Below are 17,006 nucleotides of genomic sequence, written 5' to 3' on the forward strand. Positions count from 1 at the left end.
AAAGTATTTAGAGAACGACATGGCTATATAAGAGGTATCGACCGAAAACCATCTGCTATCTCGTCGATTTTACAGCCATCGCAATTACCACCACAACCATCAGAGGTAAAACAAGATTATTTAATTTCAATAAATGTATGTTGATTTGGTAATTTTTTTTGTGGTGATTATTTTGTAAAAGCTTTGGTAATTGGTTTTTTATCCCAAGTGCAACAAATAGCAATGTACTTTGGTATCAATAAATGCATGTTGATTTGGTAATTGTGCTTTTTTCCCAAGTGCAAGATATAACAATGTATTTTTGGTATTTCTTGTATTTTAAATGCAAGAAATAGCAATGCACTTTGGTATTTCTTGTATATAAGTGCAACAAATAGAAATGTACTTTGTTTTTTTATCTATAGTTTAAAAATAATAATGTACTTTGGCATCATAAAATGCATGTTGATTTGGTAATTTTGGTTTGTGCTAAAGGCTTTGTTAATTGGGTTTTTGTCCCAAGTGCAAGAAATAGCAATGTACTTTGGTTTTTTTTTTCTCTAGTTTAAAAATAACAATGTACTTTGGTTTCATAAAATGTATGTTGATTTGGTAATTTTGGTTTGTGATGATTATTTTCTAAAAGCTTTATTAATTGGGTTTTTGTCCCAACTCCCAAGTATAAGAAATAACAAAGTACTTTGGTTTTTTGTCTCTAGTTTAAAGATAGCAATGTACTTTGGCATCATAAAATGCATGTTGATTTCATAATTTTGGTTTGTGGTGATTGTTTGCTAAAAGCTTTGTTAATTGGGTTTTTGTCCCACGTGCAAGAAATAGCAATGTACTTTAGTTTTTTGTTTTAGTTTAAAAATAACAATGTACTTTGGCATTGATAAATGCATGTTGATTTGGTAATTGTGTTTTTGTCCCAAGTGCAAGAAATAACAATATACTTTTGGTATATCTTGTATTTAAGTGCAAGAAATAGGAATGTACTTTGGTAGTTTTTGTTTATGTTTGATATATTAATTTATAAATTTATATATGTTGTAATTTATTAGGTAGTTGGAAAATCTTCAGGCAATGCTCAACGACCCGACATGTAAGGAAGAGTTTTGTGTGTTTTTTCAATCGAAGAATAATCAAGGAGGAAATGATGGGAAGGGAGATGGTGGTTTTTTCAATTATTAATTTGTGTGTTGTATGTTACACTTGTCGTCACACTTTTCTACTTGTTAGAATTGTAAAACTTTGGTTGTTTATTTTGATATGAAATTTATTATAACAATATTTGGTATCTAATCGGATGTGCTTATGTAATTTTTTTTTTCTATATTTAATGTCATTATGTATTGGTTTTTATATACCCAAAATCGTTGATTAAAAAAAATTAAAAAATGAAAAATGTTGTTACCAGCGACATCATCATTAGTGGCGATAGGCATTAGCGGCGACACCAAGTATTGCCGGCGACAGGAGCATTAGCGACAACAATATCTTTACCGGATACGTTTTGATCAATAGCGACAAAGCTGTAGCAACGAATTATTACTGGCAACGTGTCACTACTATTACCATTACCAATGACTTTGTTACACTTTATCGGTAACTTTTCTCGCCGCTAATTGTCTTTTTTCTTGTAGTGCCACGCCATTAGCCACAATAGATTGGACATCAATATCTCTAAAATTGAGTGACATTCTATATTGAACCATTTACCAAACTCTAAGACATTGTATATGGGTTTATAGCTTATTTGTTCTTGTAGCCGATTTTATTATTATTATTATTATTATTATTTTTTTTTATAAAAAAACCGGCGGTTTCGGTTCCTATTCCAAATATTAAGAACCGATATAGTCGGTTCCGGTTCCGGTTCTAATATTTTAGGAACTGTTGATTCCGATTATGTTAAATTTAGGTGTATACCCACCTATGCCCATCCGTAGATAAAAGGCTCGTGGGATTGATGTGAGGGGTCAAGGGTGGCTGTATTTTGGGAAGGAACTCCAGGATAATATGAAGCATGAAGCGCATGGATGTAAGTTAGAGGTTTTGGGAAGGAACTCCAGGATAATATGAAGCGCATGGGTGCAAGTTAGACGTTACACTGAAAGACCATTATGAATTTGTTTTGTTTACTTAAAAGGAAGCAATATGTAATGCAATAATGAATCTCATGAGAGTTTGATCCTAGATCAGGATGAACGTTGGTGGTATGCTTAGCATATGAAAGTCAGACAAGAGGTGGTACAAGAGGTGGTGTTTTCAGTGGCGGATGGGTGAGTAACGTTTAAGAACCTGCCCTTGGGAGGGAAACAGTAACCGGAAACAACTGCCCTTATAATACTCTGTAGTTTGAGGAGCAAAAAGAGAAATCCTCTTGTGGAGGGGATCATGTCTCATTAGATCGTTAGTGAGGTATATCATATCAAGGAGATGATCGATAGTTGGTCTAAAAGGATGATCAACCATACTGGGACCGAGACATAACCCAAACTCCTATGATATGCTGACAATAATAGGGAATTTTGCATGATATACAAAATCCTAATTGAACAACGACGTGTGGAGGTAGAAGGCTTACGAGTCGTGAGCTTCTTTCCCAAAGAACAAGCTGACGATATCTAGGGAATAAGCATCAACTAACTTTTTGCCAGTACCCGCAACAATAAGAAGGATGCAATCATTATCCTAAATGTTGTGTTGTAAAACTTGGTCATGTTGGCTGAGTACTCGTTTAGTTACTCGGACTTGGCCACAAGCCCTCTCCTAAGGCGAGTTAAGCCTATTTGGCCGAAAACCACTAAGGGCATGTCTATAACTTGTGTATAATCAACTTAGAGCATTATTTTCACCTTGTTAGAATTACATTTTTTCAATAGTTATTAACTTTGTTTATTAATTTAAACCATGCATTCAGCTTGATTTTCTTGAGATTAAATCGACCACAAATGGTCAATCTAATCGTTGCAGTTTGCCGGGTTACATTAATTGTCCTTCGAATTTCAGTGAGTTGGGTGCATCTATTTTATTGCTTTGTCTCTATTAGGAAAATATTTATCTGCATGTACTTCTACTAGTTTAGCATATATTAATACCTGATTTGCCAGAGTTTCTAAGTGCGTAAACCGTAAGCTAGCTAGATTTAGCAATATAAACAACATAGAAAATTAGTGTTAAATAAACCGCAGGATATCAAAATTACGTAAGGTAAAAAGTAGAAATATGTTATTATTGCTCAGCATCCTTACCAGCCAAAAGGAAAGGAGAGCGGAGATAAAGTTCAAAGCTGACACTAGTAGCCTCATCATATATTTATGTTATCTCATACAATATGATCTATGATATAATCTTACATTTTGTTCTAAACTTGATTTAACTTAAAGCCTGCTTTATTACGTTAAGTTATAATAGAAATTATTTATTGAATCAAACCCATAAAGCTCCAGCCCTGATGAGCATTGGCTTCAAATCCCTCTTCAGCTGAAGACTCATAATCTCATTAGTTCCACCGACCAACTTACCACCAATGAAGACAGCCGGGACCATACTGCACCCGAGCCCAGACAATGCCTGCTCAATCTCTCTGCTCATTGCTATCTCATCGAGCTCATAGACAGTAGGGTTCACACCCAAGTCATTGAAGAGAGACTTGATTGTGTAGGATAATATGCAAGAACTCTTACTGAAGATCACCACAGGCCTCTCAGAAACCATTATGTTGACTTGGTCCATGTATATGATAGATAACTGAGAACTGTTAGTGATTGTATAGAATGTGTTCAATTTGGTTATTGAAGAGATTGCGTTCACCTTAATTTTAGTATGAAAAGTGAGTGAGCATGGGGAGATATATAGGGTTTTTGAGGATGATATGTGGAGAAAAGAGAATGTTTTAGGTTGGTGACGGATAGAGAAATTAGGTTCTAAAGATGGGCTTTGCTACAAAGTTGAGAGTGATATGATAGGAAAAAGTTGGTAGGCAGCGAATCTTTTTGCTACGGAAGGAGATAAAGATATCTATGGCCAAGTGTTTATGCGTAGGGCTTCATATTCGATTCTTCAAGCATCTTTGTTCCAGATTTTTGTTGCCTTTCCAACAACGACTTTTCTTAACATAAAATGTAGTTATTTAGCAAGTATAAGTTGCAAAAGTTCACATTTCTTTTTTGTTTTTTTAGTTACCTTCCGAGAAAGTTATATTTAAAAAGCCTTGCATCCTGCACTTAGACCATCCCAATGGGGTTCTATGAAGAGTTTAATGAGCTAAAAGGCAGTGATGTGGCATTGAATTGAGTAAAAATGCATTGTAGATAGGGGTGACAATTTATGACACGACACGACAAAAATACTCGATACGAAATGAAATTGGCTGAAACTGAAATTTGAATTCGTGCTCATGTTAACTGTAAAAACCACGATGTCGTGTCATGTCGTGTTCAAAATTCGAATAGACTTGAGTAGTTGTGAGATGATGATATTAACTTTCAAGGGGAAAGGTATAAGTTTTTATGTGATACCTTAATTATGGTAGATATTGGATGCCAGCTTTTTTTTAAGAGGATAGGAGAATCAAACTGAGAACAAAATAAGATAGTAAGAGAAAAAAGAACACAAATGTATGAAATGAATAATAAAAAGCAGAACTACCATCCAAACAGATGAATCAATTAGTCGTGTTGGAATTAACTTAACGTACGGATACAAACATCATGAAATCCGAACTGCTTTTAAAGATAGAAAGCTTTGCATGATTCATCGCAGAGTTGTAAGTGGACTAATCAAATTCTTTTGTGGAAGAATGAGCGCCATCACTTTTAGTATGAATTACCACATTACTGCCAGGTAATACAGGAGATAGTAAGTGGGTTTTAAAAGGAAATAAAACACTTATCGATTTGATTTGGCTGTTGCTTCGTTCTTTTAAGCCTATACCAAAATTAATTTATTTACACTTTAGATCCCTATCTTTTATATTCTTTGCTCATTTGTTATTGTATACACTTTACACTAGGGATGAAAGTATGTCCAAACCCGGCACTGATAGACCCAGGAGAACCCGGAGAACAGTTAACGAAATTTTGTAGAATCAAAAACCAGACATAGGAACCGATTTTGGTTCGGTTCCAAGTAAGGTATCAAGTAAAGTGGGTATATATAGAATAGGAAAACCCGAAAACATCAAAGCGGGTCGGGTGGAACCTGATAGAGTGGGTCTACAATCGTAAACTCGAGAAAACCAGAATTTTTTGATAATTACTTAGTGAATTGAACTTTGAAAATTTTTAGTTTTGATATCCCGATTTTGAAGGACTATAACTCAATGAATATTAAATTAAAAATAACAAAATTGTTGTCTAAAATCATGTATAAACTCTAAGCTATACATTCTAAACAATTGCATGCTAATCCGACTTCAAACAAATTAGATATGCATGTTTTAAAACATTCACAGAACACACACACACACAAAAAACGGAATACTGAAAATTTACAGTGTTGATATCCCGACTTTAGGGGATACTAAGTCAATGAATATAAACCAAAAATGATAAAATTATAATCTAAAATCATATACAAACTTTAAACTACATGTTGGAATAAATCGCATGTTAATCCGACTTCAAAAGATTTAGATATGTATTTTGAGTAAATTACACGAATGGTCCCTATGGTTTAGAATAATTTGCGCGTTTGGTCCCTAACTTATTTTTTTTAACTTGGAAGATCCCTACTATTTACTTTTGTTATGCGCTTGGTCCCTGTCTTACCTAAAAAGACTATTTTTCTCTCGATTTGTTAATTTATTTAAATAAACACAATGCTAACCCCAACCCCTTCACCTTACCTTACATACCCCATCATTTTTCTCTATTTAAATTATAGTTTTTTTAGGTAAAATAAAGACCAAACGCGTAACAAAAAACAACTAGTAGAGACCTTCCGAGTTAAAAAAAATAATTTAGGGACCAAACGTGAAAATTATCCCAAACCATAGGGACCATTCGTGTAATTTACTCTTTTTTAAAACATTAAAAAAACTGAGAAACAAAAAAAATTCATATTTGATATCCCGAATTTAGGAGACTGTAAGTCAATGAATATAAACCAAAAATAACAAAATTATAGATTAAAATCATGTACAAACTATAAATTATACTCTTGGAAAAAAACCTCATTCCAATACGACTTCAAACGAATATATGCATGTTTTAAACTTTTCACATAAATCAGTTCTGATTCCTAACACCAGTTATGGATCTTAAACCCGATTTACCCGGACCCAAAGGACCGAGACCCGGATTGGTCGGAACCTGGATAAAGTCATTCTTTAAACTCGAAACCCATACCGGTTTTACATATTTTGGTTCTGTTTCCGGTTAGCTTTTTCGGTTTTAAACCTCATCCCTAGTTTACACCACCATTTTTTCTTTTCCTTTTCTTGAGAATATATATATATATATATATATATATATATATATATATATATATATATATATATATATATATATATATATATATATATTTGTCATATGAGCTATTTAGTTAATAGCACACTATAACGATTCACGGTCTTAGAAAAAAATAATTGTATCAAATAGCAGATTATATACGGGTGATGCTAATAACGTCGCGACCACAATTCTCGTTAACGTTATAGTGGTACTACAATCATCATTGGTTGTAAGTCATTGTGGGTTTACTTGCCAAAAAGAAAAATAGTTTATACGCTAAGTCTGATTTTTTTTTTTTTTAATTTTTTAATAAGCCCAAAACAAAATTTTGAATTTCTTTTGTAGGTTGACCTAATTAGAAAGTAGAGGTATGTTCCTCTTTCGGAATGAATTGTCCACCACAAGGCTTTCCCCTAATTATTTTTTCTAAATTTGTTGGTATGTTTATATGTTGTGACCTTATGCACTTATCAATAATCATGTTAGTATGTTATCAATTATCATGTTACTATGTTATGAGTTATGACATTTATCATATTAGTATATACTATTAATTCTGAAAACCTTAGCTATAGTACCTTTTCTCTCTTTCTTATTTGGGTACGCGAGTCTTCTCCTTTCTTATTTTTCTGCACTCGGAAGTCTTCTCCTTTCTTATGTTGCCCCAGTAACTTGTGCTTTGGCTGATGCTTATCTTCTCTTCCTCAAAGTCGGTTGCCTCCATTCTCCTCCAATACACTTTTTTTTAATTCTTCTTTACTCTTTCTTCCTCTTCCGGATCCCACTAGCTCCTCCACTCAGAGTGTTGTTCTAACTCGTCTTTCGATCCTTCTTTTTCGCACCAATTCTCCGTCTCCTTCCAGCTTTCTCCCTCTAATCCTTGTTCGTCTTCTTCACCCAAAAACTTTTTGTGTCTTAGAGTCCCAGAGACAAAGTGAGATCAGAGAGAGAGAGAGAGAGAGAAAGAGAGAGAGAAAGAGAGAGAGAGAGAGAGAGAGAGGATGAAGACAACAACTATATCGTTGCTGCCGGTTGTCAGTCACAGTGTCGTCAGAGGCCATGAATGGCGAAAGGCTTCTGATGGAGGTAATTAGGTTGTCACCTCTTCCTGTATTAGTTGATTTTCCTCATCGACATCTCACCAACTCTTTCTTTTCCCACCATATACGATAAATTGTTCAGGTACATGGAGGTCCCGAATATCTTCTTGCCATCGAAAACGTTATCAACTTCATTGAGACTGATCTTGATCGCTCCCAGGTTAAAGTAAGTCGGATTCATTGATTTTTTTGATTAATCTATCTATGTGCATGTCTATTGTCCTATACTTCTGTTATGCTTTTAACTTTGTTTGGAGGAATCGAATTGAATTGAATCGTGGTTTGTATTGTGTATTGTGTATTGTGTATTGTGTGTGTTTATGTTGCTTTGTTTTTTTTCTTTGGAATTGGGAATTAAACATCATCGTATGTATATGCAGGCCCAAGTGATGAAGAGTCCTCAAGAGAGGAACACCAGACTTGAGAATATGTGTTGGAGGATTTGGAATTTAGCTCGTCAGAAAAAACAGGTTTTTACAGCTTTTGTTTACTTAATTGTCAATTTTCCCCCTCAAATTTGTTTCTTATGTAATTAGGTATTGATTCAGTTGGTGAATTTCATCTGAACAATCGTGTGAACGGTCACCAGAAATAATGTAACTTCATACGTATGATGCAAAGGTACTACATTCTGTAAAATGTCAGGGTATCCTTTAGTTTACTTTCTGTTTCAATCTATATCAGATATTAACAAAGAAATGGAAAACCAGGATGATCTATGGAGTGTTGGTGCCCTTCTATTTCAACTTGCACCTGGGAGAACACCATTTACAGGAAATAATCAAATTAATATTTATATATTTCCATCAGGTGTTTGGCTTTCAAGGATATAATATATATATTTTTCTTTAATAGTTTAGGTTAACAATCATTTCACCTTTCATGTAGTTGCTTGAAAATATCATGAACTCAACAGAATTCCAATTTCCTCCAGATGTAAAGGACTTAAGTCCTGAGTGTATTGATCTCTGTCAAAAATTGTTGCGACAAAATCCAAGTATTTATAATTTAGACTCATGATAAAAATTAGAAGCATGGTTAATTTTCAATTAATCAAGAATTATGCTTACTTTGATGGACAGTGGAAAGATTGACTTTGGAGGAGTCTTTACACACCCATTTTTCACCCAATCAAAACCTGATGAAATGTCAAGGAAGCCACGAAGAATGACAAATGTGTTTTCTTATCATAAAAGCCCAACTTATAAGAACAAAGAAGAAAATTCACAATAAGATAATTTACCATTTACTCTAACCCATTTGGAAATTGTGATGGAATATACTTTTGAAGGGGAACTTTTTGATCGAATATGCACTGCAGGGAGGTTTAACGAAGATGAGGTTCTTTTCTTTATTTTTCATTTTTTAAAATTTTTTTTATATGAAGTCATTTGCTGTTTTTCTTTCTTCCAAACATTTAATTATGTTGATTATGAGTGGGGTCGATTCTTCTTTCAACAACTCATATTTGGTGTCTGCTACTTTCACTCTATGGTAATTGAAAATTTAAAAAGTACACCTTTTTCTAACTTTACTCTGACTAAAATTAAGAAATATAAATTTCATAATTTCATTTTAAGGAAATAATTCATCTTTTATTAAAATTTGTGCAGGGTTGATGAATCTCCAAGTATATCGAAAGAGGTGAAAATGTTAGTTGGGGCTTTTCATTGTTTTGATTTAATCTGTATCTGTTTTTGGTATTTTTTTTTGTTTGATTGGTGAAATACCATTATTAGATTTTGATCGATCCTTTTTGGCATTCTTAATTTTACTTCAATATGTCTACTTTAAGGGAGTTTTATTTTGTTTCCATTTTGTTGGATTAGTGTCTAAGTCCATAACTATTTTGGTATGTAGTTGACCCGATTATGAGCATGGTCCTTTTGGGTTGCCTTCACCATAGCAATATATAGGATGAATTAAGGAGAGAAAGGTTTAGTTATAATTTATTAATATATTATATTATGAGAATAATATATTAAAGGAGAAATCATATAGTTTAATTAATATTAGTCAAGAATTAATTAAGAATTAATTTTATGGCTAAAAGAGATTAATTAAACTTAGGGGACTGGATTTGTAATTATAACATAATTGCAATTGGGCTATGGATCACCTAATAATATAGGTTGGACAAATTCTATGAGAAGCCCATAAGGAATTCGTCCAAGGGATATAATTAAAGGAGTCCATGGACCGCTTAGGGCCTAAGCAGTCAAATTAGGGTTTCCTAAGTTAAAAACCCTAATAGCCTAAGTATATAAAGACCCCTAAGGCCCTAAAAACGTGTGGAAGGAATCCTTTAGGGTTTCTAGTCATTTTTGGTGCCTCCTCTCTCATTCTTCTTCATTTAGTTGCTTAGTGGTGTTTGTGAGTCCATTAGAGGTGCAACACTTAAGGCACTAAGCTTTCTGAAGCCAAGGATTAGATTGTTATTGCTATATAACAACCAAATGTTAGATCTAATTCCTATTTTATGTTAATATGATTAATTGTATGCTAGATCTAGGGTTTATAGCTTTGGATATTCAATTGCATGTTCATTAGACAAACTATATCCAAAAGCTATTAGGGTTTGCATGTACACCATAGGAATGATGTATTGCTTGAAAACTCATCACATTTATGGATCTTTCACTCTCATCGCAATCAATTTAGCAATTAGCAATTAGAAATTAACAGTTAGCATCCATGTTAAGATTAAACGAATAACCAGGATCAAATATTTTAGGATAAGCATTTGGGGAAAATTAAAATTATGTTTGTAAACCATGAAATTTAATTCTTTCCCTAATTAGCGATAAAATTGATATCAATGAGTTGACAAGATGTCATATTTATAGTAGTGCAACTTGAAATTGGAGCACAAGCTTCTTCATGGTTTTAGCATCAAGAGTATTAGTTTTTTCTTTAAAATTTTTGTGGGAATTGTGAAGTTCATTTGTGATTTGATTATTGTTTAATTAAATGTTTGATATTTGTTGTCAGATAGACAAAAATGTTCAAAGGGAAATCATCAATCACAAGTCTTTAAGACATCCTAATATCGTTAGGTACACAGAGGTGCAACCATTTTCAATGTTTTCTTTTTTAAATTATCATTTTTAATACTGTAACAAATTAATTACTAAAATCAAAATTTTAATCTATTTTAGCTCATATTGACCCCAACCCATGTGGTAGTTGTGATAGAATATGCTTCTGAAGGGGAACTTTTTGATCGAATATGCACTGTAGGGCGGTTTAATGAAGATGAGGATCTTTTTTTTTTTTTTTTTTTTTTTTTTTTTTTTTTTTTTAAATTTTATATGAAGTCATTTGTTGTTTTTCTTTCTTGCAAACATTTAATTATGTTGATTATGAGCGGGGTGGATTCTTCTTTCAACAACTCATATTTGATGTCAGGTACTGTCACTCTATTGTAATTGAAATTTTAAAAATGTTAGTAAATAGCAACAAACTTTTATATTTCTTCTAATAGGTATCATAAACTTACTGACCATTCAATTTTGTTTCATTGTTATGAAATTTTTTATTTTTGTTTGTTGAATGTGGCAAGTTTATGGAAAACAAAAATTGTTAAAATAGTAACCAAGTTTCGATTTTGTTATGATATTAGGAAAATGATGAAAACATTAAAGTGATTATGTGGCATGTTTATTGAAACTATATAATGAAACTGTTTCAATAAACCTGCCACGTCAACAAAGAAAAAAGTTTATAACCATGGAACAAAAAATACAAAATATCATAATACTAGAATAAAATTGCAAGTTGGGTGGTTAATGCTTTCGAAAATTCGTTTGAGGTACTCACTTGAACAAATTTTAAATTTGGTTACTTTTGAATGAAAATAGTTTTGCATTTTTATATTATTATTATTATTATTATTATTATTATTATTATTATTATTATTATTATTTGTGTAGAGGCTAATGATTTGAATTTATTTTTTCATCATTGATGCAACTTTATGTACTCTGTGACATTCAAGTAGTGAAAAAACATTGATGTGAACAAATTTCATAAAACTTACGATAGATTTGGATGAAAGTTAGTACCTATATTACTCCAAATTGCATCCAACATTAGGTAATGCCAATTGTACCCCTGTTGACCTGCAATCCAACTGGACCGGTTTTACTAGTGCGGGACTGATTCAGGTATTAACCGGGTAGGATCGAAAACCATGGCTAATTTGCTTTATATGATTGTCATTTTCCAACATATGTGATTGTCATTTTTTATCTACAGTTTCACTCTGTTTTTTTCAACAATGATTTCGTGATCAAGACTGAATTGTTATACATTAAAAAACAATGATTTTGACTATCAAAGGTTGGTTGTTGTTGTCCATTGCTAGGGATGTACACATGGTTGCTCTACGTCAAACCATGATCAATAGAGTCGTCGAAATTTGCATACTTCGACATGACATAAAGTGAAGATCGATAGAGTCATGCGCCGAACAGGCACACAAGTTCTAGGCATTTCAGGTTTCGTCCTGTGTATCACTACCGTGGATACTTGGACCGATGGGGTCGACGCAGAACTATAGAGAGTCCTAAGTGTTTCCGAATAGAGTACCTTTTTATGAATGGATTCTCACGGGGAATTTCTATAATCGCCTAACATATACTACTCATGTATAATTTAGGTGGGGAGGACTGTTGACTGAGCGACTCCGCCCTAAATCCACAACCCAACGAGGAACAGGAAATGAGGTGGCATTCAGTCAATCTAGGTCTATCTATCTTAACTATACATGGCCGTAACGTATATGTTTAGCCATTATAGTTTTACCTGAGGAATTTTTATTTTTATAACAGTGCTGTGACTTTCACCTTAATGGGAAAATATTTACATTTTGAATTAGTCTTTTAATGTTTTCGGTTTAGTTATCTGAGATTGAGAGACGTACCAAAAATCTACTGGGTTCCTTGATGCTTCTCCCTAAGCATTAGAGCTAGCCTCCTCCTGTGTCCTTGTCCTTTCCTTCGGTTGGGCAGTCCCTTTTGAAGTGTCCACTCACACCACATAGACGACAAGCTGGATTGGTCCCCAAATTGGTGGTTGATGTAATAAACTCAACTGGGGTTCTGCAGACGCGAGCCGTATGCCCCAACATGTGGCACCTAGCGCAATAGAGCTCCCGGCAGACACCATGATGATGGTAGCTGCACTTGTTGAAATGGGGAAGATTTCCTAAGTATGGTCTTCTAGGTGTAGGGATGGAAGGGTTGGCAGGGAATTTAACCATGTCAGCTCGTTGCCCTTCGGAAGGTCCTTGAGCTAAGGTACTTCCCTCTTCGATCTTGATCTTTCTCTTCAGTGGATTCGGTTTAGGTTCTTGGGTGGCTGGGTACGTAGAGGTTGGTTGTTGTTGTCCATTGCTAGGATTGGAAATCCCGATAGGGCCCTTGCTAACGTTGGCGTTGTTAGCATTCAGGTGAGCCATGACAGCTGCTACAGATGCTGAAACTGCATCTTGGAACGTAGCTTCATCGAATAAGAGTGTAGTTTCTTGCCTGAGGACTGGTTACGCTTCTTCGGAGGCATGGTTTTCCTACACGGAAAGGAACGCATGAAAATGAGGGATGATGGCTAAACCCTGGACACATCTGTCCTAACTGTATTAGGCATAAATTTTTCTCATGCCTAGAGTACTGGTTGTCTGAGTGTCGACCTACATCCCTATGATGTAGTAATGGTGTACAAGGTAAGAGTGTGAGTATCGGAAACAGGCCATAAGATGCGAGTCGTTCCTACTACGTTACCATTATACTGGGAAGGTTTCACTCTCCGGCCCGGAAAGATTTGAGAACAGTTCGGAACGAAGCCGCGGAAAGAGAGGCTCATGAAGACTTATGGCTAAATATTCTCAATAGAGGTGCGGGGATCCGCTCTAATCGTGTAACTGGCAACGGGAAACAACGATTTTTACCTAACACATAGCGTGAGTTGTGTAACCACTAACTCACTAAATTGTATTATTTTATGGGTGTATTAGCGTGACAAACACGAGGACAAAGACACTTCTCGGGTTCCATGTACTGGTTCCCTCTGTCTACCTCGTATCCCTGACCGGGACCGATGTTAGTTTCCTTCGGGTAGTTACATAGCGTTCTCTTCTCGTATGGATATATTGAATTTCTGCTCCGCCTTACTTCCGAATTCAAGTATGGGTGTCATCACTACACGATAGATGACTGAAAATCTCAGGAATTTAGGCGAATCTCTCACCGATGTCCTTAAGAGATATAGGCACTTGGTGAATTTAATAGTCTCGACCTAGTTCATTCGTTTCCGAGCTGGAAATCGTCTCAATGAACTTCTTCGGGGCCGGAATCAACTCTTCTGCCGAGTACTGAAGTGGATAGGGTTTTCTACAGGGTTCGTGCGAGAATGGAAATGTCTAAAGAATCCTAAGAGATTATTAACATTTCACTGGATGATCCATATCGAGTCCTGCTACGATTACATGGGGTATACAAATCATATATAACTTAGATCCGATAGGCCTTCGAATATGTGATACTACTCTAGAACCACATCCCAACGAGGAAAAGGAATTAGGGCGAAACCACACATTCTTAGCCTCTGGGATCCTTATTATATATGACCTTGGAAGTATACTCTCTGTAGTTGTAGGTATATCAATAAGGATCTTTTAGTTCTTCACACAAGGTTATCTATGTATCCTAAAATACCCCTATGGTACTTTAATTTCTTGTTTGTTTTCTTATCTTCTGAATATGATTCTGGGATTTATGCGAGTGTTTTAGTGTTCCAAAATACTCCTATTGTATTTTAGCTTTATGTTTGGCTCTAGCATTCCTAGTTGGTAAGTTTCAGACATGTTGCAACACCACTATCACTCCCAAGCACACGTTCATCGCATCTCGAATAAATGTAGTTGATCAGGTTACATTTATTCCAGCTTACGATTACATAATTGCCCAGTTTTGACTGTAGCGCTCAACATCCGAAGACTTTTATTCTTGTTCTTCTTGTGATACTTGTGTTCGAGTGTTTAGATTGTGGACGTTTTTATACTTTGGTAAAATATGGTTATATTTTAAAGTATAATTCTTGGTTAGAGTGTTTTATCCCTTTGTATTTATAGGATGTATATCTTTTATGAATTGATATACTTAGCTCACTATAAACAATGCTCTGATACCAATCTGTCACACCCCAAAACCGGAACGGCGGAAACGTTCTGGGGTGGATGACGTCATGTCAAGTATCACAACACATGCATTATAGTAATCAAAGTACAACAAAACATTGCATTAATACTAATAGTTTTAGATAGTTTACATAACAGGGTATTAAAGTAATACAGACAAATGTAATAAGAACAACATGGTACTAAGCTATCTTCATCAAAAGCTCCGGGGATGTACCTGTCTAATGCTAACCTGAGAATACAAGTTATTTGAAAAGCGAGTATCAGCATTTTTACAAATGCTGGTGAGTTCATAAGTAATTAGTCACATTTTATTCAAATAATTTCATAATGTAGTAGTTTCAGAGTTTACAGTGTATTAGAGTTCTTTCCAGAAAATCCTATATTTTCTTTAATAAAAGCAGCCTTCTACCAAGACTGGACGGAGTTATGTGGTAAAAAGTAGTTTTACCTTAATCACTATCATTATCAAAATACTGAATTTGATTATTAAAGGAAGAAAGAGAAGTCAGGGAAATAACATATGCCTCAGCAGTGAGGACTGCTGACTAAGGCAAAGGAATCATAGACTCCAGGAGATTATCGAACGAACGATACGCCTAGTTCCGTCTAACAAATGGAGACACAGACCCCAGAAGGTGCCAAATGAAAGGTACAGCTGGTAAGGTCTAAAACAGTGAATACAGACCGCACAGTATCAAATGAAAGATACATCCCGCAAGGTCAAAATAGAGAATACAGACCGCAGACAATATCAAATGAAAGATACATCTCGCAAGGTCAAAACAGAGAATACAGACCACAGATAGTATCAAATGAAAGATACATCTTGCAAGGTCAAAATAGAGAATACAAACCGCAGACAGTATCAAATGAAAGATAAATCTTGCAAGGTCAAAACAGTGTGACTCTGAAAATGAGTTACCAGCATATAGTGTAAATTGCCGGTGAAATACCGTTACCTTAAGGCCATGAATTATAAGGCAACCTGGGATACTCGTAACCATACTAACCGACACTAGAGTACCTGACGCCCTACAAGCGTCTATAAATTATGACATTTGTCACCCCTTGGCTTGGTAGGCCGTGGACTGTAGCTAGCAGTTAGGGTGCGGGGGTGTCAATCCCGTATAGATCTATACACACAATGTCTGTTCTCCCTACAGGAGACTCTGATTACCAACTAGATGATGGAGAAGGCCGTGTCCTGAAGATGCATCCCCAAATAGTGGGTAATGGGTTTCATATGTAAGTGCTAAACTAGGGGTAGAGACTCATAACTGAACTGACTAGAGTAAACCTATATGTCTATGCTCGCATACATAACAAACAATTAATGAATCAACGACCTTCGGACGGCCATCCGATCCCACCATACCACATCTCAACGAAGAAAAGGAAATAGGGCGGACAAGCCTTCCTAAGTCCTTCAATCATTATTTATATGAACCTATAAAGGTACAAACATACATCTAACTACGATTGAGTGTGTAACAAGTGGAAACGCATCATGATGTATAAATGGGTCGTGGTGTGTAAACGTACAGTGTGGAATAACCGAATCGTGATGTATAACATACAGTGTGAGCGAATAGTGTGGAATAACTGAATTGTAAAGTGTAAACACACAGTATAGGATAATCGAATCGTGAAGTATAAGTGTACCAAGTATAAGTGTATCACGAAGTGGAAACGACAACTAATGAAGTAGAAGTGTCTAACAAGTATAAGTGACTACAAGTATAAGCGAAATAGAGGCAATAACAGGTATAAGCGTATCAAGAAGTGAAAGCGTTATCAAGTAGGAGTTTACAATAGGTGAAAGCGAAGCAACGGTAACTAACAAGTATAAGTATACGACGTGAAAGAGAAATTTGACGAAAACCTTGGAAAACCTTTATACTTAGGAAAATCACATTTTGATATTCTTTGGTAAAATAAGTTTGAAAACCTGTAGAAATCTTTGGAACCTTTGAATGTCAACTAAGTATCGTAAGTAAATTGCTCCCGGTTGTTCAATCATTTGATAACCAGAGTCATTCTTTGAGAAATGATCACTATGAGTCAGACTCAATAAAATTTGATCAATCCTTTTTTCTGTCGTTAAGGTGGAGAACTGAACCAAGAATTCTCTTTTTTCATCATCAATCGAATCGCTGTTTGCAACCCAGGATTCTATTTTATCATCAATCCAGTCCCCGTTCACGTTTTTTCTTTTTCTTATCAATGAATAGATCTCTTTACTTGTATGACTTAGATGTCTCGTATTTC

The 17,006-nt window shown here is 34.9% G+C and overlaps 1 pseudogene; it reads right to left on the bottom strand.

Moving 5' to 3' along the window:
- Positions 1-3,191: 3,191 nt before the first annotated feature.
- LOC145000786 (monothiol glutaredoxin-S5 pseudogene) lies at positions 3,192-3,827 on the bottom strand (annotated as a pseudogene).
- Positions 3,828-17,006: the final 13,179 nt, after the last annotated feature.

Source organism: Lactuca saligna, chromosome 6 (genome assembly GCF_052625555.1).
Source record: "Lactuca saligna cultivar CGN05327 chromosome 6, ASM5262555v1, whole genome shotgun sequence".
Classification (NCBI taxonomy): Eukaryota; Viridiplantae; Streptophyta; class Magnoliopsida; order Asterales; family Asteraceae; genus Lactuca; species Lactuca saligna.